The sequence below is a fragment of the Vulpes lagopus genome, chromosome 6, assembly GCF_018345385.1.
Source record: "Vulpes lagopus strain Blue_001 chromosome 6, ASM1834538v1, whole genome shotgun sequence".
Lineage (NCBI taxonomy): Eukaryota > Metazoa > Chordata > Mammalia > Carnivora > Canidae > Vulpes > Vulpes lagopus.
Window position 1 is genome coordinate 56538674 of NC_054829.1, and position 17271 is coordinate 56555944.

General features: G+C 39.2%; 1 non-coding gene across 1 annotated transcript; it reads right to left on the bottom strand.

Moving 5' to 3' along the window:
• Positions 1 to 16786: 16786 nt before the first annotated feature.
• LOC121494098 lies at positions 16787 to 16921 on the bottom strand. Its single transcript, XR_005988735.1, has one exon. It is a non-coding gene; the product is annotated as a small nucleolar RNA SNORA5 (small nucleolar RNA).
• Positions 16922 to 17271: the final 350 nt, after the last annotated feature.

Here is a 17271-nt window from a genome sequence, read left to right on the forward strand (position 1 = left end):
AGGGAGCTGGCATTATTTATCTTCTCCAGGTTATTGGAGATAGACTCCTATAACTGTCAGAGCCATGGTGGGAAAAATCTAGTATAGTCAAGGAAGTGTTGTGAAAGAGTTAAAAGGATGTGTCTTTTACTTCCCCTTTCTGCTGCTGGTTGTTAGTGCTAATCAATCACTGATACTGATAAGGGCCCTGGCATGGGCCCCTGACAGCAGTGTCTGAGGTGTTATCTCCAAGCCTAGTGGGAGCTTGTTGTAATTGATTCTGTAAATTTGCTTAATCAGATAGAATTTATTCTCTAGTATATTTACTTCGGTAGTTTTGGGGAAATAATAATTTATCTTATGTTTAAAAATGATCAAGATCTAAGGGTGCCTGGGTGGCTCAGTCAGTTAATTGCCTGACTCTTGGTTTTGGCTCACATTGTGATCTTTGGGTTGTGGGAAGGAGTCCCATATGTGACTCTGTGCTTAGTGCCAGAGACTGCTTCAGACTTTCTCCCTCTCCTTCCACCTCTCCCCACTCGCATGCTCTCTCTCTGTCATAAATAAAATCTTAAAAAGAATGATCAAGGGGATCCCTGGGTGGCGCAGCGGTTTGGCGCCTGCCTTTGGCCCAGGGCGCGATCCTGGAGATCCCGGATTGAATCCCACGTCGGGCTCCCGGTGCATGGAGCCTGCTTCTCCCTCTGCTTATGTCTCTGCCTCTCTCTCTCTCTCTCTCTCTCTGTGACTATCATAAAAAAAAAGAATGATCAATATTTATATATGAATTCTGATTATAGATGTGAAATTTACTTGGATTTTCACTGTAACTAACAGCAGTAATCTGGGACTGGAGAAAATATTCTTAGAGAGGATTTTAATATTAAACCAGAAAAAAAAAAAAGATAAGTGATCCCTAGGGTATTAGAAGAGACCTGAAAGTCCCCAGTGGGTTGAGCATAACATGGTTTTTACTCTTTGACTCTACACATAGTAGTTGTTGAACAAATGGTTGCTGTTTTTGTTATTTCCAAGTGCTAAATTTTAAATTGCCTTTGGGATATACAGTTATGGTCTCAAAAGCAATATGGTAAATATTTGTACATTTTTAAAAACAATTTGTTTATTTGAGAGAGAGAGAGAGAATGAGAGCATGTATAAGCAGGAGGGGCAGAGGGAGAGGGAGAGAGAATCTTAAGCAGACTCTGTGCTGAGAAAGGAGCCAGACACAGGGCTCAATCTCATGACCCCAAGATCACAACCTGAGTGGGAACCAAAAGTTGGATGCTTATGAAGTGAGCCACCCAGGCATCTCGATATTTGTATATTTTAAAAAATATTAACATTTCTATTTTTTATTTAAGAGAAGGAACTAAAAACAAGCTCTATTACTTATGCTTATTCTCCCTCAAACCTAGAATCACACTTTGATTACACAAAATACTTTGGGATTATTTGTTAAAATTATTCTTCAGGCTCTTATTCGTTGGAGGAGGGCAGAGGGATATAGTGCATCATTTTATTTTTATTTTTATGTTTTTTAAAGATTTTATTTACTTATTCATGAGAGACAGAGAGAGAGATAGAGAGAGGCAGAGACACAGGTGGAGAAGCAGGGTCCATGCAGGGAGCCCAACATGGGACTTGAACCTGGGAATCCAGGATCATACCCTGGGCCGAAGGTGGTGCTAAACCGCTGAGCCACCCAGGCTACCCTAGTGCATCATTTTAAAAGAAACCATATAGTGACTCTCGATCTTGGGTTGTGAACAATGGGTTACTCTCTCTTCACTTGGCTACTGCTGTCATTAGAAGCATATACTATCTTTTGAATAAAAAGACAATTATAATAATGTTGATGTATATTGATTTTCCCAGGAGATGTTAATTTTTTATAACCCAGATATTGAGGAGAGAGGATACTGTGGAAACAGAGATAGTATTTAAAATAAAGTTTCTTAAATTCACTGATCTCAACTTGTCATTCTTATTTGAGATAATAAAAAGATACCTTAGGGAAGAATGCAGATTCTGACTAATGATTAAATCTGAAGGCAGCATGGGACAGGGGAGTTTGAAACTCATATCATTTTATTATTGTCAATAGCAGTCACACAGACTGACAAGAACACCTAATAGATACCTCCTTCAATAAACTTATAAGCTAATCTGAATTAATCTTTGTAAAATCCCATGAGCCATCTATACCTGGACACTATACCAAGCAATCCATAAGAGGCCACATGGCTTTCTCATAATTAGAAAAGAGAGTTAGAGCCTAGTGTATTCTATGCAATCATAAAAAAGCCTCAATTCACTCTGCTGTGATTAAGACTCCAAGATATACAGAGAAGGAACAAAAAGCTCTATATTGGAATTCTCTAGCATGTTTAAGAATGAATTGAGTGGCTCAGACCTAAAGCCATCATACACAACATTGATTAATCAAAGCACAAATGTGAACAGGTCCCAGGCTGTTAAAAAGAAGACAGCACTGAAACTTGGCTGAGGGTACTAGGCACCTTGACTCAATTATGAACCAGGCAAAGTGTGAGACTCAGTTTCCCTGTTTCTGACATACGGTTTTTGGATTTAGATGATCTGATAAGCATCTTTTAGGCTTAAAATGTCATGAGGCCATAAATATAAAATTTAAGGATGGTCCATTTTCTTGCCTCTATACTGTCTTTGGAGCACTTCCTTCATCTACTAGATGTCAGCCTTTTCTTCACAACTCAGACCTAACTAAAGGGCCTCATTCAGCTCTGTCTCTAAGAAGCTCTAGGTGATTTTTCCCCCTTTTGTACTCTTTCCTGTTGCATATCCTTCTTCAAGACCTCCTAGACCAACAACCTAATTTGTGCAAATGATAATTTTAATATGTTACCTCTTCTCTGGTACATTTGCATGTATAGAGGGATATTTCAAAATATTTATCTATGTCCTTTTACCCTTCCTTTTTATCTTTAGCCCTTGCAGCATTAAAATTAAACAGTGAGGTTGAATCTTACAGTCCCAGGGAAGGAAGAATAATACAAGGAAGCACAGAGAGAAGAAAATATTTCATTGAGTTTCTATCTCGACTGAATAATACCACTACTGCTAGAAGCAATAGACACAAAATGCCTGGATTTTCATAGCAAGTGCTAGTTTCTGCTTTTGGTAATTGCTTTAGTAACTTTTCTCAGAATAATTCTTCCACAAATAACTGTAAACTTTGTATAAAATAAAAAACACAACCATCTGAAGGCATCAGAAAGCAAAATGAAGTGGGCACATAATGTATGTATTTTATGTGAACATTTGGAGGAAAATAGGGGATCCCTGGGTGGCGCAGCGGTTTGGCGCCTGCCTTTGGCCCAGGGCGTGATCCTGGAGACCCGGGATCGAATCCCACGTCGGGCTCCAGGTGCATGGAGCCTGCTTCTCTCTCTGCCTGTGTCTCTGCCTCTCTCTCTATCTCTTTGTGACTATCATAAATAAATAAAAATTAAAAAAAAACATTTGGAGGAAAAGAGCAGTACTGAATGGGCTTCCAATTACTTACAGGTTTTAGCCTGAAGGTAAGTCCCAGTTGTCACATTAGGAAACCAAAACATGGGTAGAAAACGCGCAGCCTTGCTTAGTATAGAGTTTGAGGCAAGCACAATGGTTGAAATGTAAAGGGGGAATCCTTGAAAAGAGAGAGTCACAGGGAGGGAGCCTAAATTCTTTCTATCAGTTGCCCAAATACCTGAAAGACACATATATGGGAAGACTCCACACTTCCTAACCAAGCCTAAAAGAACTGAACTGAGGAGATTCCTGCGTTTGAGATCAGCCTAGTTAACTTTTTGTCAAATAAACAAAAATAAAACTCTTTGGAGAAATATAGTAGAATCCATTTTTTAAATGTTGAAATTGAACAGTATATAAAAGTGCATAGAACCTCTTTGTACAGTTGAACAAATTGTCTGGGTTAAGAAATAGGACACCACTGTAATTGAAAATCATTCAGTATGCTCATTCATGATCACAGATCCCTTCCTTCCTCCTAATGGCAGACACTCTTTTGATGATTAGTTATTGTTTCTTTTTTTAAAAAAATGATTTTAAAAATTCCACCTACTATAAGAGGAATCATGCCATAATTTTTCTTGTATGGGGTCACAATTATAGGCACACACATTTCTGTAAGATAAATACCTAGGAATGGCATTGCTAGGTCATAGGATATGTACATCTTTGCCTTTCCTGAATGTCACATTGGTCCTACCAATTTTCATGCCCATCAGTAGTGTATGAAAGTTTCTGTTGTTTAATATCCTCGATGACTCCTTTTTTTGTACCAGACTTTAATTTTTTGTCAGTAATGCTCGCATCATTTTGCAGTTCTCATTCTCAACAGGTGACTTTCCCTCCTGTTTCCCCAAGAAAATAAAACAATTGGAATGGACATTCCACAATTCCCAATTCCCAACTTCCACCTGCCTACTTGCATCAGGGCCCCTGTGCACGTATTTTCTCCTATTATTATGGAGGAATGGTTAGCTGCAGCAATCATCCCACTTTGTGCCCTAGATCTCATTCTTTATTATCTACTCAAGGTCATTGCTCTATTAATTCTGTCCTTTCTCCTGCATCGTCATTTTGCCTTTCTCTAGATAGTTTCCATTAGCATACAGACATGCAACTGTTTCTTCCAACTTAAAACAAATCAACATCATGTTGGTTAACACAACAGCTGGCAACTACTCCATTTTTTCTGCTTTTGTTAACAGCAAGACTATGAAAGAGCTGCCTCTTCTTGTTGTCTCCAACTCTTACTTCCCATTCTCTCTTAAACTCATCCCATCAAGCTTTCTGCCCTATTATTTCACCAGAACTGGTCTTGTTAAAGTCATGGATGATGGCTGGATTTTAACTCCAGGGGTCACAGCTCAGTCCTTACCTTACTTTATCTCTCAGCAGTACTTGATATTACTTTATTCCCCAGGGTACCTCCCAAGTTTCCTCCTACTGCCCACTGTTTGTTCTTTCTCTTCAGCCTAAGCTCTTAACATTGGTACTCTGGACCTCAGTCCTTGGCTCTCTCCATTTTTTCCCCTCTCTATTGATGAACTTATCCAGTCTCATGGTTTCCAACAGTATAATTAAATTTGCAACTCCCAAGTTATATTTCCTTTCTGGTCCTGTTCAGGGAACTCCAGATTTGTTTATTCAACTGCTTACTTGACCAATTTGCTTGGATGTCTAACAAATCCCTTAACATGCCTGAAACCAAACTTTTGATTTTTCTTAGCGTTGCCATAACATCTGTTTTTTCAAATTAGAAAAAGACGTCTTTCTCTAGACAGATGCTGCCGGTGTAGGGTGTGTAGCATTGGCTTCTCTTATTTGCAGTTTCCCTTATCTTCCTCTTCAAACTGTTCCTTCCATGAGTTTTCATTTCAAGTGATAGCAGCTCTATTCTCCCTGTTGTTTCAGTCCAATATATTGCAGTCATCCTTGACTTTCTTCTTTTTCCCAACCACATCCAATTAACCACTTAGTCCTGATGAATATATTAGATTGGTTGAGGGAGAGGATAATTCTAGCTAAAGGAATAACATGAAGATAGGGAGGTCAAAGAGCAGGTGACACATTTAAGGAGACAGTGTAGCTCTTGAGCCTTGCCAACTTTTTTCATGATATGCCTTTTGCCTGGAACGTCCACCTTTCCACCTTTCTTTCATGGCCCAGATCATCTTCTACAGCTTAGCTCAACTAGGATTTACTGTCTTGGAATTTCTTTGACACTTTTTCTATTTATTGCTCTTTCTGTAAGTTTGGTTTTGCCTTAGTTTTCTTGTCTGCATCTGGAGATACTAAGAAAACTCAGAGTTTTTATGAGGCTAAATTGAATTAATTCTTGTAAGATGCTTAGAACACTGCCTGTCACATGGGAAATACCAAAAAAGAGTTAGTTCTTATTTTTTTTTAAAGATTTATTTATTTATTTGAGAGAGAGAGAGAGACAGAGCACATGGGTGAGTAGGGGGAGGGGAAGAAGAAGAGAATCTTCAAGAAGACCCCCTGCTGATGTTAGAGCCTGACGTGTGGCTCTATCTCATGACCCATGAGATCACCACCTGAGCCGAAACCGAGTCAGATGCTTAACCATCTGAGCCACCCAGGTGCCCCTTAAAAAGTTAGTTCAGTGAGGTTATCTGACTCATCTTTGAATACCCACCATTTAACATAGTGCTGAGCATTTAGTAGATGATCAATAAATATTTATTGAAGGGGTGGATTTATACTACCAGTCATGCAGATGTGGTTGGATAGACATAGATATATGGAGGCAGCAGTGGTGCACTGGAAAAAGGGCTGGGATTAGATTTCTTGGCAAAGCCCCGGCTCAGACTTTACCAGTTGCAGGATTTTGGGTAAACCACTTGACCTTTATTGAGCCTTGCTTTTTAAGCTGAAATTAGGGATAATAATATTTGAGGATAATGTTTTAAGGATCACTTGAGACAACCTCCATGATAGTCTATAGTTCATGTTGCTATAAGGTTGCTTTGGCATTAAGATTTGTAATTCAAGGTATACCTACTATAATTACAAAGCAGTGAGACTTAATAAGAAAACTAAATTGTATACAAAAACCAATCCTGACATTTTATTGTATTTTTATTTTGTTTTTTTTTTTTTTAAGATTTTGTTTATTTATTTGAGACAGAGAAAGCAAGGGACAGAGCACAAGTAGAGGGGTTGAAGCAGAGGGAGAGGGAGAAGCAGATTCCTCTCTGAGTAGGAATCCCGATGTGGGACTCAATTCCAAGACCCAGAGATCATGACCTGAGCTGAAGGCAGACACCTAATGGACTGAGCCACCCAGGCACCCCAATCTGACATTTTATATTTATCTTTGTTTTATATGCCTATGGATCTTTTTACTTTTTGCATGGGAAGGTGATGTGTGATTATCTGTGCATATACAGTGGAGGCTGTGAGAACATTTCTATTGTCTGCTCCTAGAACATCATTTTCTGGCTTGCTTCAGTCATCATAGTTGAAGTCAACAATTTTCTGCAATCAGCTTCTTAGTCTTCTGTCTCAGAAAATCAGTTTGTGAAAGATAATGTAGGTTAAGTACAATCAAACACTATTTTGAAATTAATTTGTAGAATTAAAATAAAAAAACAATTATTAGTTGTTAATAGTTTTTTTTTTTTTCAAAATGAATTGCTAGGTGATTAAATCCACACTGAAACCCATGACACTTGAATAGCTTTCTCTTGGGTGCATTTTTATTGAGCAGATTGTGTGTAGTGATGAGCATTTGGTCGGCTGGAAATTTTAAACAGAACCCCATCTCCCACATTCCTCACTACTGTGCACTCCTCTGCCCGTACTGATATTTGCAGTCTAACTCTCAGCTCTTAGGTCTATTTAAGTCCCTGAGCCAAGAGAGGCTGCTCAATCAAAATGTGTTCTTGCCTGTGAAGCTGCAGTTTGTCCCATTTATTAAGGGTTTCTTCTTCCTCTCTCTCAAAAAAGTACAGAGAAGAACTGTTTTTGTATTCTGTGGTTATCCATTTAAACCCAGCCGTGCTGAAATGTAATAGGCCTAGTTTCTATGTTGTAGTATTGATTACATTTCAGGTCCTGGATATTGGTGATCTGTCTCATCACTTAGTGTTTAGCAACATTGATGAACCTGTTCAAGGAGCAACGTGTGTCAGCAGAGGCAGCTGCCGATCTCACAATCATACTGAAACTTGTACATAATTGGTTTGGTCTGAAAGATGTGACCCAAACCTGACTACCTTGCAACTCCGTATTTTAGTGCTTTTAAACTTATTTTTAGAGCATCACTATTAGCTGCAGCTAGGACTGTCTCACAAACATCTCAGTGTTGTTGGAATGACTCTCAGTTAACATTCATTTATTTCTTCATTTTACCCAGAAAGAATTATATAGAAGGGTCTCTGCTCTTTTTATGTAAGGAAATTGTATTTAATATGACTAAATATGTAATTTTATTTTTAAAAAATTGAGCCTAAGTTCTCTTGTACTCTGAATAATTCAAATTTGAGATTGCAACATGATATCCGATTTCTATTCATAAAGTCAAATGACTCCTTAGTTCCTGTTGTGTGTGTATGTTCTGTTTTCAATGAAGACCACTGACTTGGAGGAGGAAAGTTGAGACAGTCAGCAATGAAAACCTTTATTTTCTTTTTCTTTCTTTTTTTTTCTTATTTATGATAGACACACACACACACACACACACACACACACACACAGGCAGGCAGAGGGAGAAGCAGGCTCCATGCACCGGGAGCCCGACATGGGATTCGATCCTGGGTCTCAGGATCGCGCCCTGGGCCAAAGGCAGGCGCCAAACTGCTGTGCCACCCAGGGATCCTGAAAACCTTTATTTTCTTTCCAAATTTTAACCCAATGCAAGTGTCATGGTAGGGGTCTGCTTACAGTGCTATTGGAGTACAAAGGTATATCTTGTAAGTCTACTTCAGGAGGTGATAGCTTAACCTAATTTTTAAAGGGTGATGAGTAACTGGATGGAGAAGGTGGAAGATGACCCTGCTGGCTGAGGGAGCTGTGTATTTAAAGAAACATAGTGGGAAATATCACATAAAATTGGGGAGTTGCGTTTGGTCTGCTAGGATCAAAAAGAAAAGTAGGGGAGTAGTGGGAATGAGCCTGGACCCACAATGGTGCTAAACAAGTTGTTGCTTTGCTGTGACTACCGTCACCATCACCATCATCACCACCACAACTTCTGCTCTCATCCACTATCACTGCTATCATCTTGGTGAGTAGCATACCAGGTTAAATTAAGGAAGAGGCAGAAAAGGAAGTGTGGAATTGTCTAAACTACAGGATTTGGAGGCTGACTTGAAGTGGGATGATTTACATGTAGATTAGCTGTTGTGTTTGGCCTATTCAGGGGATATTCATTAGAGACATCAAGCAGAAATCTGTGTACACAGGATTGAGGCTCAGTAGGGAGTTTGAGGCTGTGGACAGACTCCAGGAGTTGTTGAAATATACATATAACTTCATACTTGAAGGTGTTGGTTTTTGTAAAGAGAATAGGAGAAGGAGGAAGGGCAGAGTAAGCAAACTATACTTTAAGGGAGACTAGAAAAATGTTAATTGATGTCACGGGAAAGAAAAAAGGAAGAGAAGAAAGTTCAGTGAAAGGATAAAGGGATTAAAGTGGAATCAGAGAAAATGTCAGTAGTAGAGAACATTCACTTTTTCTTATTTATTGTGCCTACTTTGTATAGTCATGTGTTAGCTGCTGCAGATTCAGAAGGGATGTGTGGCTATAACACACAAGGCTGTACTAGGTGTTATGAGCAATATGAGATGAATTGGACAGAGTCCTTGTTTCTAAGGAACTCACAGTATATTAGCAGAGAGAGACACACAAGCAATAAAAAGAAATAATACGAAGGAGAATAAAATAAGGGCTATAATGGAATAGACTACTCTTGACTGGAATTGGAGCAGGCTTCTTAGAGAGGATAACCCTTAAGTGGAATCTGAAAGCTTGAGTGGAATGTTTCTCAGTGGAAAAGGGAGGAAATAACTTTTTGGGCTGGTGATAGTGCATAAGAGTTATCAGGTGAATTGTGTCCCCCCAACCCCAAATTCATATGTTGAAGCCTTAACCACCAGTGTGACTGCATTGGGAAACAGGGCCTTTAATGAGGTAATTACAGTTGAATGAGGTCATAAGAGTGCAGCTCTAGTCCAACAGGACTGCTGTCCTTTTTTTTAAAATTTTTATTTATTTATGATAGTCACACAGAGAGAGAGAGAGAGAGAGAGAGAGGCAGAGGCACAGGGAGAAGCAGGCTCTATGCACCGGGAGCCCGATGTGGGATTCGATCCCAGGTCTCCAGGATCGCACCTGGGCCAAAGGCAGGCACCAAACTGCTGCGCCACCCAGGGATCCCCTAGGACTGCTGTCCTTATAAGAAGAGTAACAGATACCAGAGCTCACTTTTGTTCTTTGTGCACAAAGAAAAAAGTCCTTGTAAGGACATAGTCTGACATGATGTGTTTAGACAAAGATGAATAGCTCAATGAGGCTGATGGCAAGAACATATGAAGGGTTGTGGTGGGAAGTGAAAGAGTTGCATTCATTCTTTGAGTAACTAGATATCATCAAGGAACTGGCCACTTGGCTTACTACCTCTCGGGTTATAAATATTGATTATGGAGCAAAAGGAGCAGAAAGTTATGTGTGTGTGGTGCCTGCGTGGCTCAGTCAGTTGTGTCCTACTCTTGATTTTTGACTCAGGTCATGATCTCAGGGTCATGAGATCAAGCCCTGCATCAGGCTCTGCATTCAGCATGGAGTCTACTTGAGATTCTCTGTCCTTCTCCTGCTGCCCCTCCCCTGCTCACACTCTCTTTCTCAAATAAATAAATCTTAAAAAAAAAGGAGAGGTGGGAAAAAAATCTTTGGACTCCTTAAGGAGGGTCAGAGCTAATGGTCATAGACTTGTATCACAAAGGCTGTTGGGGTAGCCTCCTCATAATGAAGACCTGCAAAATTAAGACTCAGGTAAAACATGAAGCATTTCCCACAATCCCTAATATATCTGTTGCTATATAGACATTAGCTATGTTTCATTATGTGACTTTGGTTTCTTGGTTAGCAGTATTTGAAAATCAGCTTGAATGTAGTGTTGATAGCACCACCTAGATGGTTGTATTCATTAATCTTCTTGCTGTCAATGAGAGAAATGCTTACACAGGCAGCTTTGCTGACCCATTGTGAAAATGTTCCTTTTCCATCTTCTTGAAACAGCAGGCTTCAGCATTGATGTGTTGGTTGATTGATGCTAGTCTGGGCCAAGCCAAAGTCATGTACAAAGCAGCCAGCTTTCCCCTGAATAATCAACTCTCATTTAGAAGGAAATAGAAAGTTGTTTCAAATTAAACAGTAAATGGAAAGTGGTGACAGATGTTTAATTGGTTGCTTTCTTGTCCCTTCTTAATGTGTGAGATGCCCTCACGAGAAAGGTTAGAGTAAACAGATGGAATGGCAATAGCCACTTAACTATCCTCTGCTCTCATGCTCATGATAATATTCACTCTTCACTTCTTTTTAATATATTTTATACTTCTCATAATTTTTTTGGTATATGATTATAAACAAGGAATTATTGCCCCCATGTATCTGTTACTGGTTGGAAAGAGTTTTGAGTGAACTTTATACTTGTCACACAAGAAATGTGGAAAGCTGAGCTTGGCCCAGCAGTTCAAAGAACTTGTGTCTTTTACCTGAGGCTCTTTGAATACCTTGACTTGCTCATACCAAGGTCTATTACAAACACTTAGCATCTAGGCACCTTCTATAGAGCTCATATTTTGTAGTGATCATCAAGACAGTCACATGTTCTCTTCTTGTGTCTACCTTCCATTTCTGATCTACCCCCATCTCTGAAACCTACCTTTCTGGCTATGCCTTTTAGCATGATTTGGTGTTTGCCCTCTGGCTTTGTACAACAGTGCCTGCTAGTAAGGGGACATTTGGATCTTCCACCTGGCTTTGGAGTAGTGTGAACAGAGGAATGAATATTCTAAAGGTACCTGATGAATTGGGTCACATATATTCAGTATCAGGCAGAGAATGTGGCACTCATCATGACATATGCTACAGTAAATGATAATTCCTTGCCACTTTTCCTTTCTTAGCATTTTCAGATATCAGAGGAAGGACATGATTGTGGGGGAAATTGAGAATTTTAGGCTATTTGCTAGATGGAATCAGAATTGAAAAGGGAGATTTTGGAGTGTAAAGAGAATATTTTTTTTCCCCTCTCCTTTGACTGTCACAAGATCTAGTATCATGCTAGTCCTTCCTCATAGGCATGGCTGCTGAGGTTGGAAAACATGGGTTCAAATCTAGGCTCACTAGCTTTGTGGCCTTGGGAAGATTACTTAATACCTCTGTCCCTTATCTGTGAAATGAAGATATGTGTTATACCGAACTGAGAATTATTTTTTTAAAAGATTTTATTTATTTATTCATGAGAGACACAGAGAGAAAGAGAGAGAGAGAGAGACAGAGACAGAGACACAGGCAGAGGGATAAACAGGCTCTATCCAGGGAGCCTGACGTGGGACTCCACTCGATCCTGGGTGTCCAGGATCAGGCCCTGGGCTGAAGGCGGTGCTAAACTGCTAAGCCACCCAGGCTGCCCCCAACTGAGAATTATTTAGAGTAATAAAGACATCACATGTAAAGCACCTAGAAACAGAGGCTAGTGGTTAACAGCTGCTCAATCAAATTAGCAATCATTTTTGCTATGGTTATTTTGTTGTTTCCACAAAAAAGTATCTGGCATGTAGCGATGTTTTTATTACTATCATTATAATTGTTACCCATGATAGTCATTTCCTTCAGGCATGACAGATTCAGGGTATAGTTTTGTGCATTATTAGCCTTATTTAAATGACATATACACTTATTCATATGCACTTACTAGATTAATAAAAAATGCAAACTCACTCTTATTTGAGTTTTTAGTTTTGGTGTATCTTTTTCAGAACCACCAAAAGCTGTCTCCTAGACAAGTGAAGCCACTCATCTCTTTGCACCTGTGTGCTGAGACTTGGCAGCCAGTATGTAAGAGGCCCTTGGATGAGACAAATCTTGTATCAGATTTACAACATGATATGTCTACTAATGCCATGGACTGAGTCACTTTCCTCCTCAGGCTTTGAGTTTTTTAGTTATTGGGACCTCTATTACTTGCTTCTCCCTACCTGTGGATTGTCCATGTGGATTACTGCTTTCCTGCCTCCCTCTTCCTGTGAATTGTTTGATTCCTGACTCTTGACTGATGGAATCTCATCCTCTGTTCCTGGGTTTAGGGAATTGCTTCCACTTCCCTTGCTGACCTGGAGGCTGGCCTTTGCGTCCTGACCTGATTCTTCCCTGCCCTTATATTATTGATGACCTCTCAAGTCTAAAACATCTTAAACTGAGCCATCACAACCTATCATGCCCAAGCGACCAAAGCCTTTCCTGAAAAATTGCTGTGGCTGACATATATCACATCAAGGTAAGCTTCTATTTGGTAGTTTGTTCTAGAGGATTCCAAGAATATTCTATGCCTTGACTCCTATGGTTCACATGGTGAGTCAGTGAATATTGTTTAACCACAGAAAAGGAGTGGATTTGAATTTCTTTTTTTTTAAACATTTTTTTATTTTTTATTTATTTATGATAGTCACACACACAGAGAGGGAGAGAGGCAGAGACATAAGCAAAGGGAGAAGCAGGCTCCATGCACCGGGAGCCCAACGTGGGATTTGATCCCGGGTCTCCAGGATCGCACCCTGGGCCAAAGGCAGGCGCCAAACCGCTGCGCCACCCAGGGGTCCCGTGGATTTGAATTTCTATCCTTGAGACTGGATCCTTGCACTGTGGGGGTGGGACAAAGAACAGTTCAGAATCACCTGTCAAATCCACACACATTCTTCCTCCCAAAATAGTGAGCACTTCTTATTTTGTTTTCTTCAACCACAAATCTGTATAGCCCTGCGTGATTTTCAACTTCTTGAGAGAGTAAGTTTTGTGTCACAAACTCAGAGAGTCCTTGATGACATGTTGACAGGTATTGGAAATGATGGGATTGGAGAGCTGACAGGTGACTCATGCATATGGATGTCTTCTGTGATTATACATAGCAATTTATCTGGGGTTATTTATGGTAGCATTGTCACAGCGATCAATGAGCAGTAAACAAGGCTCTCAAAGCCACGGGGAGAGTTTTTACAGCCTCTGCGACCAATTGCATCACACCCATTCTAAAAAGCAAGTTTGATGATAAGCTTATTGAACTTAAGAGTCTTAATATAATGCTTTCTCTCCCCCAAAACTGAAAAATCATGATGAGCTACAAAAAGTCTGATGAGATGGAAAAGTGCTGGTTTTGTGACTGAATAGAAGCCAGAATTTTAGGCCTCACGGACTGGTTGTGGGACCTCAGACAAGTCACCCATTTTGAGTCTTAGTTTCTCCATTCTTTATGGGAGTTTAGTAATATTTGTTCTAGCATAATTCACAAGGCTGTTGTAAGGAAGAAATAAAATGATGAATATGAGAGTGTAGCCCAGTGTGCCCGGGAGAAATAAGGCTGCAGACAGCATTTTGGGAGAGAGGCTGTGCATCTGGTTCTGCTCATTTTAGGTAGCAGAATCTTGACTTTATTGTTCAGGAATCCATCCATACACAACAGCACTTTGACGGGGAGGTTCTTAGTTCAGATCTTAGAAAGATGACAAAATGATTAGAGGAGAATGATCGAATCTATGCTTTCTAATGAAACTACATACACTTGACTCTACGTTAGCTAAATAATGGCAAATGCAATGGTATACAGGCTACAACAAGGATCCCCTGGCAAATCTAGCTCTTTACGCTAAGCACCTGATAAGAGCAAGTCCTCAGTGTGTCAAGATGAAACTCTCAGGTCTGTTCTGGTGTGGAAGCCTCTGTTCAGCTGTCTTCTGCTGATACTTTCTGTGTTCTGGTCCTGCTGGAATTGGCTGGGATTTTGCAATTGATTATTTTTTCAGGAAATCATTTCTAATGGCATATTTTTCAATCCCTGATGATGTGATTGATCAAAGGCCACTTTAGTCATAATTTCGTTGATTTAGAGACTCTATTTCCTTCTCTGTAAAATGCTGCTTTTCCAAGCTGAAGAAACCCAAGGTTTCTGCATGTTAGCGAGTTGGTAGAATGGAAGCTTTTAAGTAGAGAGAGCAAAGGTTATCTTGGTAAAATAGATAACCTACTGTGTGCTTTCCTTAGCCCATGTGAAAGTTCATTGTGGGTCCTCTGGTTCATATGGGTGGGGGTCCTGCCAGGCAGAGAAGCTCTGACTTCCTCATGCTCATATTTGCATTGTCTTCTGTGTTAGGGTTCTCCAGGGATGCAGAACCAATAAGATCTCTCTCTCTCTCTCAATCTCTCTGTATCTCTATCTCTGTGTCAAGATATAGCTCCAGCAGAGAGAGAGAGCGAATTAGCTCTTCCTCTACCTTTTTGTTCTCTCCAGTAGATTGAATGATGCCCTATACTGGACAGGGCCATCTACTATACCCATTTGAACAATTCAAATGCTAATCTCTTCAAGAAACAGACGTATCCAGAAATAATGTTTTACCAACTATATGGGCATCCCTTAGCCCAGTCAAGTTGACAGAAAAAATTAACCCTCATATCTTTCAATTCAGGAAGCTACAACATTACACCCTAAACCCAGCCTTAAAACATTGCACTTATCTTGTGACCACTCCAAAATTCAGGCTTAACTTCTGAGAATTAAGAATTAACCCAAAATTAGGGTTTCCAGTTGAGTCACAGGGCTCAGGGCTCCTCAACTTTTATTACAGAGTCTAGTTGAGGGCCCTTCCAAGCTGTAGTGCTGGCCCTGACCTTACACTGTTGCCATGACTGGGAATGGATTTAAAAAACAAACCTTTGCTTGACCCTGCCTGCAGTTCTTTTTCTAATCTGAGTCTGCTCTCTTTCCTGCACTGGGCTGCATGTCTTCCATGAGGTTAGAGCCCATGTCTCTTTTAACTCAACATTATTTCCATAGAATCTATCGTGGCACAGAATAAATAAATGCACAAATGAGTTGACAGCATGAAAATTATGAAACAACCCCAGTAAACGTAAAAAAAATATTATATTAAATATAAAAAAACACATTGTTAAACACTAATTACCAATCAATTATTAATTAAGTTGAATATAGTGTTGCAATTTGATAGAAATAGGTTATAGAACCAGATGATGTTAGCTCTGACTTAATAGCTGATGGCAATTTATTAACTCTTTGAAATCTTAATTTCTTAACTTCCAAATGAAATGATACATGTAAATGCATAGCACAGCATTTGGCAGGCAATAATTTCTCAATAAATGTTAGCTTTAATTTTTGTATTATATCTAACATAGAAAAGAAACACTTTGTTTTTCAAAAAAGAAAAGATAAAAAATACTTAGTGGAAAACTTGTGGCAAAACTGACGTAATCTTTCTGGAGAAAAAAATTGACCAATAAAAAAACAAAAGCATTAAAATGTGCTTATTCTTTGATCAAATATTTTCATGTTTAGGAATTACTATAACAAAATAATTAGGCATGTCTAAAAATAGGCATGTAAAGAATTTCTGATAACTCTTATTTATAATTATTAAAAAGGAGACAAATATTCAGGAATGGATGGATTTTCTAGGTATGTTTTTTAGATCACCAAGTAGAAATATGTATTTTTAAATGGGAAAGTACTCATAAAAGGCCAAGAGGAAAAACAGACCACAAACCATTAGAAACAAATGGTGCCATCATACTCAGATGAGCTAATGGCCCTTGTAAACTGAACTGAACAAATCTAAAATCACACCTGTGATTCTCTTCAATGTTTTCCTTTCCTGATATTTCTATTTCTGTAAATTACACTATTTAGTTGAAATCCTTTTCCTTCAGAGTACTTACATTCCTGTATTATATAGTTATCATTCTCTATTTCCATTACCATTATGTTAGTTCCATAGGAGCAGACATTTTAACTGTTATGTTCATAGCAGTATTGCCAATACCTGGAATGATGACTAGCACATAGTAGGCAATCAATAAATATTTGTTGATTAATTGCATGAAAGGCTACTTAAAATGCATTAGGTAGAAAAGGATGACAAAATGTTATCAGTGATTAACTCTTGAAGACAGAATAATGGTATTTTATTTTATTTTATTTTACTTTATTTTTTGTCCTGTCTGCAGCCAAACTTTTATCCCCAGGTCCCAGGGCAGGGGATTCAGAGCCCAAAAGCTGCAGGGATTGCTGTGGCTATTTGGCCAGTTCCCACTATGATGGGAATGGGAGCTGAATTTGACTTGACTGCAGTAATGGTAATGGTATTGTTTTATTTATTTATTTTAAAAAAGATTTTATTTATTTATTCCTGAGAGACACAGAGAGAAACAGAGACATAGAGGGGAAAGTAGGCTCCTCACAGGAAGCCTGATGTGGGACTCAATCTCCGGACCAGACTCATGCCCTGAGCCAAAGGCAAATGCTCAACTGCTGAGCCACCCAGATGTCCCAATAGTGTTGTTTTAGAGCTCTCCCATATTTTGTGATTTTTCTCTCTAATTAGAAGAAATTAAAATTGGTATAAAAAGCCTAATTTGTAAACCTACTGAATTTTAGGAAATCATGTACATTGTTGTTTTTAATGGTCAGGAAGAAAAGC